Here is a 13721-nt window from a genome sequence, read left to right on the forward strand (position 1 = left end):
TCCTACCTTCTTTGCTCCTTCCCCCTTCCTCCTTCCTCTTTTGTTTTTTTGAGACAGGGTTTCTCAGTGTAGCCTTGGCTGTCCTGGTCTTGCTTTGTAGCTGAGGCTGGCCTTGAACTCACAGAGATCTGCCTGCCCCTGCCTGCTTGAGTGCTGGGATTACAGGTGTGTGCCAGTGTGCCTGGACGCTTTTTTTTCCTTTTAAATTTGAGACATGATATCCCCCCATATCTCTCTCTCTCTCTCTCTCTCTCTCTCTCTCTCTCTCACACACACACACACACACACACACACACGTGAATGCGTGTTTATGTGCCCATGGAGACCAGAAGAAGGTATCAGATCCACTGGAACTGAAGTTGTATATAGTTGTAAGCTGCCGTGTGGGTACTGGGAGCTGAACCCTGGTCCTCTGGAAGAACAGTGTCCTTCTACTGAGACTTCCTTCAGCTGAACCAGGACCTCACTAAGTAGCCCAGACTAAACCCTAGATCTTCCTGCTTCCGTCTACTAAGTGCTGAGATTATTGGTGTATGCCAGGTAGTAGCTATATGGGTTTTGAGGAGGGGGATCTAGAGCTGTGTGTTACGATCAAGGGCTGGGTGATGTTAGTTTATAAGGCACCACAAGAAGTGACTGTGCACAGAAAAACAGAACCAGGCTGTCCCAAAGCAGAGCTGAAAAGGAAGGAAGGACCCAGAAACTTCAGAGCTGTATTGAAAAGCACTAACACTCTGTCCCCTCTAAGCAGCACAAGCTAAAGAGAAGTCTTCCTGTAGGAGAAGGGTCGCTCAGCTCCTGGACAGAGAGTATCAGCGGGTCAGCTACTGGCTGTTTAGTCAAAACCTCTGATTGAGGAAGGGAACCATGGCAACCCATTGAGCTAAAACAAACAGCTTCTAGAAGGGTGACCAGAACCACAGAAGGCCCTATTGATGTCTAATTAAGGACCTGTTAACTAGGTCAACCAACCAACAAACCAACCAACCAACCAACCAACCAACCTGCTTTAGGAGACCTCTACCAAGTATCACCATCCAAGAAATGACTCAGAAATGAGGAAAGATAAGGAGTTGGAAAGCAGCTACTATCAGCACTTACTACCAACGTTGCACCCCACACTTGTGTGTGTGTGATTGTGTGTGTTGGGGTTGGGGTGGGAGGGCACATATGGCTCATAGGTAAGAGCACATAGCATGTAATACTCTTGGGGAGAACCTAATTCAGTTCCCAGCACCCAGGTCAGCTCACAACTGCCAATATCTCCAGGTGCAGGGGCGCCTAACACTTCAGGCCTCTGCAGGTGCATGCATTCACACACACACACACACACACACACACACACACACACACACACACACACACAGAGGGAGAGGGAGAGGGAGAGAGAGGGGGGGAGAGAAACTTATTGACATGAATTATTCCCAGTATACATCTGGCTTTCCCTCTCCAAATGACAAACCCACAGAATACCAAATAAAATGATAATTAGTTATGCAGCTTGACATTTAGGGTGCTACTACTGTATTTTTCCCACCTGGTGTAGCCTGGGCTATCAGGGAGGCAGTTTTCCTACTGCATTTCCAATCCCCAGCCTGCCTGGTGGGAAACATATGGAAGTTTCTCCTGTAGGCCAGTTGAAGCATTGTTTGCTTCCAGACTGGAACAGAGGGACCCCTGGGATCAAAGGTTCTGTTTCTTTAAGGACCGGTAGCGCGCACAGGGTGAGACCCATGTGCTAGGGGAGGCTCTGTGTTTCACCAGGGGAGGTGGACCACTGGGTGTTACAGTTAGCTCTTTTAAAATGAGATTGCAATTACCAGGCAGCAGTGGAAACTTGGGTGTTCCAAAGACCTGTGATGATACCTCAGTGTTAGCAGCACTTGGGTTAAGTCTCTGTATTAATGGCAAAAGCCTGAAACCAACCGGAAGGTAGGTCCGGTGAGATGCAGTTCTAGTGGAGTGCGGGTCTGGCAAACACCTACTGCCGAGGCAGTTCCCCTGTTACCGCCTGACCATGGCACAACAGTGAACAGTGGAAGCTCATGGTGGCTGAGCAGAAGGCTGCCTAATTGGGAGCCAGGCAGGCGTGGGGGTTGGGGGGTGTTCCAGAAGCTCTCAGTAGCCTTCAGGGAGGAGGGGACCCTTCCTTTCCCAGAATAAATGATAAATCTCACATGGTCTTGGTGGAGGAATGGAGTGAGAGAACATTTATTTTGTGAATCAAAGACTTATAATCCTTGACAGTGGGAGGAGTTTTAGAGGTGAATGTTTGATTTGCTGGGGTTAGGGGATCCAGGGACACTTGATCTACATGTAACAACACAGCCCTATCATAAGAGGAGGAAAGCAGTACTTAATTATCCTATGAGTGGGGGGAAGAACTCCAGGTACGGTTAAAGGTTGTTGGTTGAAAGCCAGGACCTCAAGACCCCATAAAGCATAGGGTGGGTGTCTCTAGGAATACCCAGGTGCTTGCTTACTGAGTTTCTTATCAGGGAAGGGTTGGGATTGTAATCTCCCTGAGGGCTATGTGACTCTCCTCAGAGGATCTGACCTTCCCCAGATGAGGCAGAGAGCGAGCCCATCTGAGAAAGGGAATCTGTTGTTTTATACCAAGTTCAGAGGATATCTGGAAACACCAGACTTTGACCTTAATAGCAGAGTCCCATACTACTGTTCATTAAAGGAAAATTAGGAAAAAAAGAATTCTTTCCCTTGGGGAAGTAAGGAGAGGGAAAAGAAAGGAGGAAAATATGGGGGACTAAGTATTGTCTGCCAAAAATATAGTACAGACTGGCTTCATTCCTAAAATTACTTAGATTGTGCTTTTGATTAAGAACTCTAGTAATGATTAATATTTGGCAATGGGACTGCAGGTTGCTTTGTGTGAGGTTAATACTTAATTTTTCTTGCCAGTGACTTTCAAATGAAATGTGTGTCTGTGTGTTCTCAAGGGCATTGTGCTGGCTCATCTTTATTTTTTAAAAATATTTATTTATTTATTATTTATACATTACTCTGCTTGCATGTACATCTGTACACCAAAGAGGGCACCAGATCTTATTATAGATTATTATTATGAGGCACTATGTGGTTGCTGGACGCTTGGTAAAACGGCCAGTGCTCTTAAACGTCTGAGCCGTCTCTCTAGCCCTCCCATCTTTTTATTAAAACTATTTTAGGGAGAAAGTTGGAATCAGTCTCTTCCTTTCTCCTTTCCTTCCACTTGTATGTGTATGTATGTATTTATTTATACAGGATCTCTCTACATAGCCTTTGTTGTCTTGGAACTCAGTATGTAGACCAGGGTGGCCTCCAACTTACAGAGATCCATTTGCCTCTGCTTCCTAAAGGCATGTGCCACCATATCTGGCTCATTATTCCTTCCTTCTTTCCTTCCTTTCTTCTTTCCTTCCTTCCTTCGTTCCTTCCTTCCTTCTTTCCTTTTATTCTTTCTTTCTCCTTATAGGCAAGAATCTGTATGTAGCCCTGGAACTTGCTTTGTAGTCCAGTCTGGCCAGAACTCACAGAGATCCTCCTGCTTCTGCCTCCTGACTGCTGGGTTTTAAATTGTGCACGACCACACCCGTCCCGTTTTTGTTTCTTTGAGTAGGAATTTTAGTTGGATTTCACAGCTCTTTCATTTTATTGTAATATTATCTTATAAAATGTTAATTAATTTATTTAAGTGATTTATTATTTATTCTTGTTTTATATGCATTGGTGTTTTGCCAGCATGTATGCGTGTATAAGGGTGTTGAATGCCTTGAACCTGGAATTAACAGATAGTCTGAACTGCCACATGGGTTCTAGTATTTGAACCCAGGTCCTCTGTCCTCTGGACGAGCAGCCAGTGCTCTTAACCACTGGCATCTCTGCAGAACCTATTTTATTTATTTATTTATTTATTTATTTATTTATTTATCTGTGTGTGCATGTGCGTGCATGCGTGAGAGAGAGAGAGAGAGAGAGAGAGAGAGAGAGAGAGAGAGTGTGTGTGTGTGTGTGTGTGTGTGTGTGTGTGTGTGTGCGCGCTCATGTCTATACCCGTGCTCCTGCAGAGGCCAGAAGAGAGTATTGGATCCCTTGGAGCTGGAGTTGCAGGGCATGTGTAGGATCCAAACTCTAGTTCCTGTGATTGGTCAGCAGGTGCTGTGAACTGCTGAACCATCTCTCCAGCCATATAGCATTGATATTAATACATAGATTTTTTTTTTTTCAGTACAGGTTCTGAGTTCTTGTTTAGAAGAAAAAGGTTTGGGGCCAGAGCTGGTGAGATGGCTCTTAACCACTGGCTGCTCTTCCAGAGGTCCTGAGTTCAGTTCTCAGCAACCGTGGCTCATGACCATCTATAAAGGGATCTGATGCCCTCTTCTGGCCTGCAGGTGTACATGTAGACAGAGTACTTGTACAAAGAAACAAAAATTTAAATAAATAAATAAACTTAAAAATAATCATTAAAAAAAAATAAAGATTTGGGGTCCATGAGGTGGCTCAGCGATATATGTCCTGCTGCCAAATCTGGTGACATGGGTTTGATCCAGGACCAAGACAGACATGACTCCCACAGGCTGTCCGCTGGCTTCCAAATGCACGAGATGGCATTTGCTGCCCTAAATAAATAAAAGCGATTGTTGTTCAGCATCTGGAGGGTGGCCTGGCTTCTGCATCCGGTGGCCTGGTCCAGGTGCTGCTTGCTTCTGGATGAGAACAGATAAACCTTGAGATCAAAAGTCCCAAGGTCCCTTTCTTGCTCAGGGCCAGCTTAGAGCACTCAAGGTGAGGCCTGAGGCCCAGGCACTGGGCCAGGTTTCCAGTCTTACCAGGGAAGTGGAAAATGAGTTTTCCACAGAGTATTACAGTTTAGCTCTTTTAGAATGAGCTTGTTGGTTTCAGAAGGCAATGGCAATTCAGGAGTTCCACGTCGATACCAAGAGTCTTACAGCCCTTTGTGTCTGGCTAAGCACTGTAGAGGAAGCAGGTAGAAGCCCCAAACCAGCCAAGCAGGCCAAGGCAGGACTGGTGAGCCACAGGCCCAGCAGCGGCCTTTCACTGGCAGCCAGCACCGAGCTGGTGGCGACAATAGAGGGATGCTAGAGGCAGTTTTTGCCATTGCTGCCTGACCAATGGGTGCCCAGCGGCAGTTCTCTCCCAGAAAAAGTGGCGTCTCAGATGATCATGAGCAACCAAGAGAGAGAACCAGCACAACAGCCAGCCTTTATTTATAAACCTTGGGCAGTAGGGGGCAGGTTGTTGGGTGAGTGTGCCTGATTTGATAGGGCTGAGGGTGTCAGGATACTTAATCTACATACAGTAGTGCAGAACCTCATTTACATGCAGTAGCATGGGCCCAGTCACAAGAAGGAAAACATAATACTTAATTATTCTATGGGTGAGGGAATAACTTCGAGGCATGGTAATAGGTCATTTGTTGGAGGCTATGATCTCCTTAGCACAGGGTGGGGTATGCTAAACAGTTTTTTTGTTTGTTTTGTTTTTTTTAATCAGGAAAGGGTTGGGCCTTTGACCTTCCCTGAGGGCTATGCAATGCTCCTTACAAGATCTGGAGTTACCAGATCAGGTAGAGTGAGGACCCTGCTGAGAAAATAGAGTCCGTCCTCATAGGCTGATATGTCTATCCATAGATGTCAGAGTTCAACTTTATCTATCAGAATCCTGCATGTGGTTAAACAAAGACACAAAGAGAATCATGCTGGGAAGCTCCATTCCCTTCTCCTTCCTGCACTAACTCTGTGTTTCCTCATCTCTCCAGATGGTGTTTTCATTTGTCCTTCTAGACTTTCTCTGTCCACACCCTAGCAGAGCAGCCGAGCACTTTCCAACCGTGCTCACCCAGGTTTCCTAGAATTCCATGAGTGATTATGATCCCTTAACCTTACCAGCTCCCTGGTACTTAAAAACAATTATTTCTCAGAACATGCTATGCCAGCCTGGGATCTGCTTCTGCCCTTGGGATATCTAGGCACTGTTTTGCACTGGGCCAGACTAAGAAGTAAAGCTTAGCCAGGCAGGCGGGTTAGCAGGATCTTGTTCTTGAGTGCAGGAAAAAGGTCTTCTCTGAGACAATTTTCAGTGAAACAGCTCTCTTTTTTGGGGGTGCAGGTGGGGTGAATAAGGGCTATATAAACCTTGGGGGATGTGTAGAGGTGTTTGGAGGGAGCGAACATCATTGGCTGGGGTCAAGGTGCTGGGGAGGCTTCATTTGCATGAAGAGGAATTCCGGGTGCTTGCTGGACATGTCCTTACAAGGAAAGAAGAGGTGAAACCTGGCCACCAGGTTATGTCACTACCTCAAGGGTGAAGGAGGTAGAGGCCATAAGGCTTACATGTCCTGGGACATGCAGGCCCAGAGCAGGAGGGAACAGTTCTGTTCCTGCCGGTCTCAGGATGAGAGCTTTGGGGCTTCAACACGTCTCCACCTCATTCTTGCTCTGGACTGGCTCCCCGAGTCACACAGCTTTTTGTCCCCACATCTCCCCCCTTTTTGTTCTATAAAGGAGGAGGTATCATCATAGCCATCAGCCTCTATATGGGGAACAGTTTGGTATTGAACCAGAATCTGATTGTCAGTGTTCTAGCAATGCTACTCATCTGCTGTTTTAAAAACTGAATGAGGCAGGGTGCCAGGAGAAGTAGGGCTCCAGTGGCTAGTACAGGGCCAAGGAGGGTTTGGGTACTGTGGGAGTGGGGTTGTTGGGTGCATAGCATGCCCAGAGAGCTCATCCAGAGAGATCTTTGAGTATTTGAAATTTGGATTCCACCGGGCCAGATTCATTGACATAGAAGCAATATTCCTCCCCCAACACAGTGCAGTCAGTAAGCCCAGAGCTCCATGGTTTTGGAGAACAACTCCGGTTAGGTAGGTGGTCTGCCACTGGAAGGCCTCAAGACTGTCTGTGGTAGAAGCCATGGCCTGTCCAAACTTGTCCTGGACGTTGCAGGCCAGTGGTATATTTGGATGAGAGCTGCTTCAGTGGCTCCCGTGGTGCCCAGCGAGATGGTGAGACTCAGTCCAATGAGCAGGGGATGGAGATCTTTCTTTTCTTTTGGTCCCCTCCCAGCTGCAAGGTGTGTTCCTCAGGCTCTGTAACAGCATGGCCTGGTGCTTTGTGTTTGATTTTTAATTATTTTGCTCCCTGAGGTCTGCTTGCTGTCTTTTACAAGCAGAGATTCACTTATACCAAAATGACATTCATAACCTTGCCTAAGAAGTTGTCCCTGATTGGCTGAATACATGGCCTATCCCTGGGCAGGGCAGAAGTGAGGGGTGGAGCTAAGGTTCTTGGGCTTTGGGTGATGGAAGGATCGTGGGAGAGACAAGGTAGAGGCAGTGGTGGCTGTGTTTTTGTCAGCCAGTTCTGCTCTGTTTAGTCAGATCTGTTTGTTCCCTGTCTGCCTGCATTAGGCTGGCTTTTGCCTGTGGGCATGCGAAGAATCTCTCTTAAAGAGACACATAGGAGACCTTTTTTTTTTTTAAACCCCGGAATTTTTAGGTTTTTAGGGCCATTAAGTTGGGCGCAGATATGTTATAGAAAATATAAACATGCTAATAATCTTTTTTTTTTCTGAGACAGTGTTTTTCTGTGTAGCCTTGGCTGACCTAGCCCTGCTTTGTAGACCAGGCTGGCCTCAAACTCACAGTGATCCAACTGCCCCTGCCTCCTGAGTGCTGGGATTAAAGGCGTGCACCACCATGCCTGGCCATGCTAATAATCTTTATATATTATTTTAAAAAATATCTCTACTGCATGTATGCCTGCATGACAGAAGAAAGCATCAGATAGAAGGGGGCATCAGATTCCATTATAGATAATTGTGAACTACCATGTGGTTGCTGGGAATTGAATTTAGGACCTTTGGGTGAGCAGCCAGTGCTTTTAACTAATGAGCCATCTATACAGCCCTATAGATTATTATTTTTAAAAAAGTTTTATTTATTTTTTATATATGATCCTCTATTTGCATGACCACCTATATGCCAGAAGAAGACATTAGATCACGTTACAGATGGTTATAAGCCACCATATGGTTGCCAGGAATTGAACTCAGGACCTCTGAAGAGCAGACAGTGCTCTTAACCACTGGGCCATCTCTCCAACCACTTATAGATTATTATTAATAAACATTATTAGCTTTGTTTTCTTGTTCCTGCTCTAGTGGAACCATGCTTCCTTTGAAACTTGCAAAAGTTGTTACTATACTCTGTTTCATTGATCTTCAAGGCACTTTCCTTTTGTGTTTGAATTGTGTAGCAGACCAAACAAAAGCAAATATACAAAAAGCCAGAGCCTGGGAAAGAGCTCAAAATTCAGGCATCCATGTTGGATTTGGAGTGGAATTCCTGTGGTGTACGGAGGACATGGAAGAGGTGATGTGAGTCAGGAAGGGTGGGCAAGCACAAGCCTAGATACTAATGAATAAATACTAATGGGATATTAATATTTTGCAAAGTTGGGGATGGAGAGATGGTTCAGAGGTTAAGACTACTGTCTGTTCTTCCAGAAGAGCTAGGTTCAGTTCCCAGCACCCATATGACATCCCATAATCATCTGAAACTCCAGTTCCAGAAGATATAATTTCTTCTTCTGGCTTCCGCAGACACTGCACATATGTAGTGCATAGCAGCATGCAGGCAAAAACATCCCTACACATAAAATAAAATTAAATAAGCTTACAAAAAATTAACCCAATTAAAAAAGCCAGTTAGTTGCTTGTCATCTGGGACATCTCCTTAGAGCTGGTGCAGAGCCACTATTTCTCAGAACAGACTCTGAGATTTATGAGAGATTTTTTTTTTCTTTTTGAGACAGGATTTCTCTGTGTTAGCCTTGGCTGTCCTGGACTTGTTTTGTAGACCAGGCTGGCCTCGAACTTACAGTGATCTGCCTGCCTCTGCCTCCTGAGTCCTCTGCCTCCTGAGTGCTGTTATGAGAGATTTAAGAGAGAAAAAGGAAGAAGCTTGTCATTGGCTTCTCATTAGCCAACGTGCAGCCCATTATCCTAAATTAATATTATTATTTGTTTGTTTATTTATTTATTTTTTGGGCAGAATCCTACTCTACTGCCCAGGATGGCCTTGAACTCGTGGGAATCATCCTGCCTCAGCCTCCCGAGTGAGTGCCAACACACATGGACACTCCATTGCTTTATAACCTTTTATTTTGCCATTGGGGCAGAAGCGTGGTCCTCTGAACAGGTCTTTGGGGAAGCCAACAGGTGGGTCCAGTGGGCAGAACATAGGAGCTGGAGCGGCCAGGGGTCCTTCCGAGGCACACCTGGGAGTATGGGGGCTCATTTCCATCCTGAGAGAGGCTCGTGAGTACCTAGAAAGGAGCACCTGTGGTGCTGGCAGGCTCTCTCACTGGCAAATAGCCAAAGGACAGCTTCTAGGAGGAAGACATCGGGATTCATAGTTTGATGGTAAAGCCCACTGTGATGGGGAAGCCATGGGGACAGGAAGCTCCGTAGTGTGGGCGAGCCCATGGCTGCACCTCAGCGGACCAAGAAGCAACGCCAGGCTATGACCTCCACGTCCCCACTTCCTCCAGGCAGGTCTCACCTCTTACAGGTTCCACAGCAACAAAACAGTGCCAGATGTTCGAACACCTGAACCTGGGGGACAACATTTCACATCCAGCGACCAGTAGAGACCAGGCTTAGGGTCTTTCTTACTTAGAACACGTGGCTGCAGTGTTCAGGCCATACAAGCCCAGTGCCCTAAGCTCCATGCTCCTAGTGGCTGGCTTATTTGCTTCTTAACAGTCTATGCTACAGACGCACTTCAGACAGAAGGCACACTACTGTGTTCTGGGCCTGTTTCACACTACCTCATGCATACTCAGCAAGAGCTCTGTCATTGAGCTACATCTCCAGACATTTTTTCCTTCTATTTTTCCAATAAAATGAAAGACCCCATCTTTAGACCGAGTCTGTCTAAAGTATCCAGGGTGGCTTTGAACTCACTCTGTAGTCTAGGCAGGCCTTGGACTTACAATCCTCCTGCTTCAGACTCCCAAGTAGCTGGCTTGGTAGGCCTGTGCTACCAGGCTGTTACTGCATCAGTTTTGACTGGTTTTCTGGATAGATTACCTTTCCTTCAGGAAAGTTGCTGTTGGCAATATCTCTGAAAAGCTCTAGTCTGAGGGTGAGAACATATTTATGACCAGTAACTGGAGGAGACCATGGTGGAAAGGACCTAATCCTTGTCACTTCCGCCATTTGCAAAGGATGTATGTGTTTGTACTTGTGAGCCATTACAAACTTGAGGCGTCCTCCTCTGCAGGCAAGCTTGGTGGTTGGGGACATTCTGAGTCGGGGGAAAGTCTAGAACTATGGAGTCTGTCATAGTTCGCTCTTCTGTTGCTGTGGTAGAATATTCTGATGCAAAGCAAGTTAGGGAAGGAAAGGGTTTATTTTGGCTTACACTTCCGATTCATGGACTGTCATGGAGGGGAGCTTGATGTGGGGAGCTCCAGCAGGAACCAGGAGGCCAGAACGAAAGCAGAGGCCACAGGGAGGAGTGATGCTTCCTGGCTTGCTGTTGGCCTTTACTGCTTTCTTATAGAGCGCAGGACCACTTGCCCAGCAGTGGCTCCACCCACAGTGGTCCGAGCCCTCCCACATCAATTGTTAATCAAGAAAATGCCCCCTCAGACTTGTCCACTGGGCAGTCTGATGGAGGCTGTCCCACAGTCCCTCTCCCCACATATATCTAGGTTTCTGTCAAATTGACAAAACCCAACCAACACTGTGTTTGTGGCAAAAAACAGAAGCCAGGGGGACCTGGTGGCCAGAAAGAATGAATGATGGTTGCCTTCAGGCAAGGTTTCTGATACCAAGGCCACCAGATGAGTTGTTTTCTCTTTTCGCCTTGCCTCAAGAGGAACAATGCTAAATATAAAATGCTACGGCATTGAATCAGGTCTAATGGTGAGCCTGGGAGAGTTAGGATTTTCCCCATTCTTACACACATTCCCCTTATTTACTCTTTTATACTCGAGGCCAGAAGACCTACATACTCCAGGAATGAAATAACACAAGCCGGGCTTTGCTGTTGGCTCTGTGCATGGGGCTGAGTAATTGCTTGTGAGCTTGCTGTCTAGAAGCTGGTAGGGGATTTTGGGAACGTCTGCTAATCATACAATCTTGCAGTGTGATTTAGTTGGGCTGTGGCATTTCAGGGCTCTTGCCAGTGTGAGAAATAGTTCTAATCTTCTTGGGGGAGGTTATCTGTCTTTCTTGTCCTTTTTTCTTCTCTCAGGAATCCATCCTAACCCCCTGGTCATTGTTCTCAAAAAACACCATTTGATGATGAGAAAGATGACCTGCTTAGCTAGCCACAGTACCTGGACACTAGAAAGCAACCCTTGAAGGGACAGGCACTGCACAGAGCATCCATGCTTCGCAAAATTTGACCTTGAAAGATTTAGGGTTATTGCTCAATGGTAGAGTGCATGCAAGCCATGCATTCCTGGTGCATGGCCAGTGCTCATGGAAGACAGAAGAGGGCACCAGTCCTCTGTAGAGTTATAGATGGTGGGAGTCACCATGTAGGTACTGGGTACTGAACCACAGTGCTTTGGAAGAGCAGCCAGTCGTCTTCTTTCTTCTTCTTCTTCTCCTTCTCCTTCTCCTTCTCCTTCTCCTTCTCCTTCTCCTTCTTCTTCTTCATCTTCTTCTTCTTCTTCGTCTTCGTCTTCTTCATCTTCATCTTCTTCATCTTCGTCTTCTTCTTCGTCTTCTTCTTTGTCTTCTTCTTTCTCCTCCTCTTCCTATCCCTCCTCCTTTTTCTTCTTTTTAATATTTACTTATTTTCTCATTTATACCACCCAAACCACAATTTTCCCTTTCTCTTCTCCTCCCAGGTGAACTCCCACCTTCTCTCTCCCCCAGTCCACTCCTCCTCCATTTCCCTTCAGAGAAGCACAGGCCTCCCACTAAACAAACATGGCAACCAGTGCTCTTATCCAGGGATTCATTTTGCTGCTCCCTTTATCTTAATGATAAAGTAGCCAATTATTATATATTAAGAAAATGTAGCAATTCTAGATGCATATGTATCTACTTATAGTACATGAAAGTGCACAAAGATAGAGCCTACATAATTTGTAGGAGTAGAAGAAAGTACGTCTGAGAGTTAAATGTCACTCTTTTGGGAAATGTAAAGCCAATACAAAGGTCAACCCTATTGCCTAGCCTGACCTAATTGACTTCTGTAGACCAACAGAAACAGAGGACACAACCTTTTCAAAATCTATGAAATATCTACCATAATGAGCCATATTCTTTGCCTATAAAAAGATATCAATATATTTAGGAGATCTTAAATCATATGCAAGTGTTCTTAGACCACATGGAATAGAAACAAAAAAATCAATAATGGGGAAAATATTTGACAAGCCTAAGTATAAATTAGAATGATCCAAAGATGAGAGAATTAAATCCATAAAGAAACCATAAAGAATTTTGAAGTAAATAAAAATGAAACCTTAACATTTCAAAATTATAAGATGTTGCTAAAACAAGAGAAAGGTAGATGGCTCTTAAATGCACATTAAAAAGCAAAAGGGCTCAATTATCTACTTTAAGAAACTTGAGGGAAAAAAGCAAATAAAAGCCAGAGCAACAGTTGATATAATACACAAGTGTATAGAAATCAATGAAACGGAAAAGAGAAAACTAATACAGAAAACCAATAAAAGCAAAACCACTTCTTTCAAATTTAATAAAATCAATAGGCCTCCAGCCAGACTTAAAGCCAGGAAGGAAACTGCAAAATTCATAACTACCAGGAACGAAAGAGGGTATCACAGTAGATCCTTGAGACATGAGGGGACGCATTATAAATGACTTCATGCTGATAAATTTAATAAGTTACATGAAATGGACAAATTTCCTCAGCACTGTCAAAGCGCATTCTACCACTTGATGGCCCAGGAGCCCCATGGCCATCACTAAAGTTGTTGCTACAAACCTTCCTGCAGAAAAAAGTCTCAACCCAAGTCTCAGTGGCGATGGAGGTTGTGACTGGCCCACCGGAAGGGGCAGCTCTACAGGAACACTCCTGGGTACTTATCAGGCTCCTGTTTCCTTGACAGTAAAACCACACAAAGATATTACAGAGAAGAACGGTCGGTAACATTTTCCTTCATTAACATAGAGACAGAAATCAACCAAACATCTGGGACGGAGCTCTGTTGGCTGTATTGCCTGCAGGTACAACGTGAGGACCATGAACGTTGCAGCACCAGGGGCTCCCTCATTCCTCCTTCAATCATCATTATCACTAGAGGCCAGTGTGACACATCATCAGTAATGTGACAAGCTTCCACCACTGTCCATGTGCATACCCCCCACCCTACCCCTTTTATAAAGCCTCACCATAATACCTCCTTTTCTCCCTCTCCCTCTCCTCTCACCTCCCCCCACTCCTGTCTTCCCCACCAGCTTTATGGTGTGGTTTTTGTAGCATTCCTTGGCCCTGTGATCACCACAAAACCCTTACACACAAAGGCTGGTTCAAGACCCAGTGCTACTATCTTTAATCCCAGCACTCTGGAGACACTGAGTTCAGCTAGCCTGGTCTACAAAGAGTCCAGGACAGCCAAAGTGACACAGGGACACCCTGTCTCAAAAAATCAAAACCAAACAAAACCAAAACCAAAACTGAACCAACCAAACAAAAACCTCCAGTGCCA

This window comes from Acomys minous, assembly GCF_964271855.1.
Source record: "Acomys minous genome assembly, chromosome: 17".
Taxonomy (NCBI): domain Eukaryota; kingdom Metazoa; phylum Chordata; class Mammalia; order Rodentia; family Muridae; genus Acomys; species Acomys minous.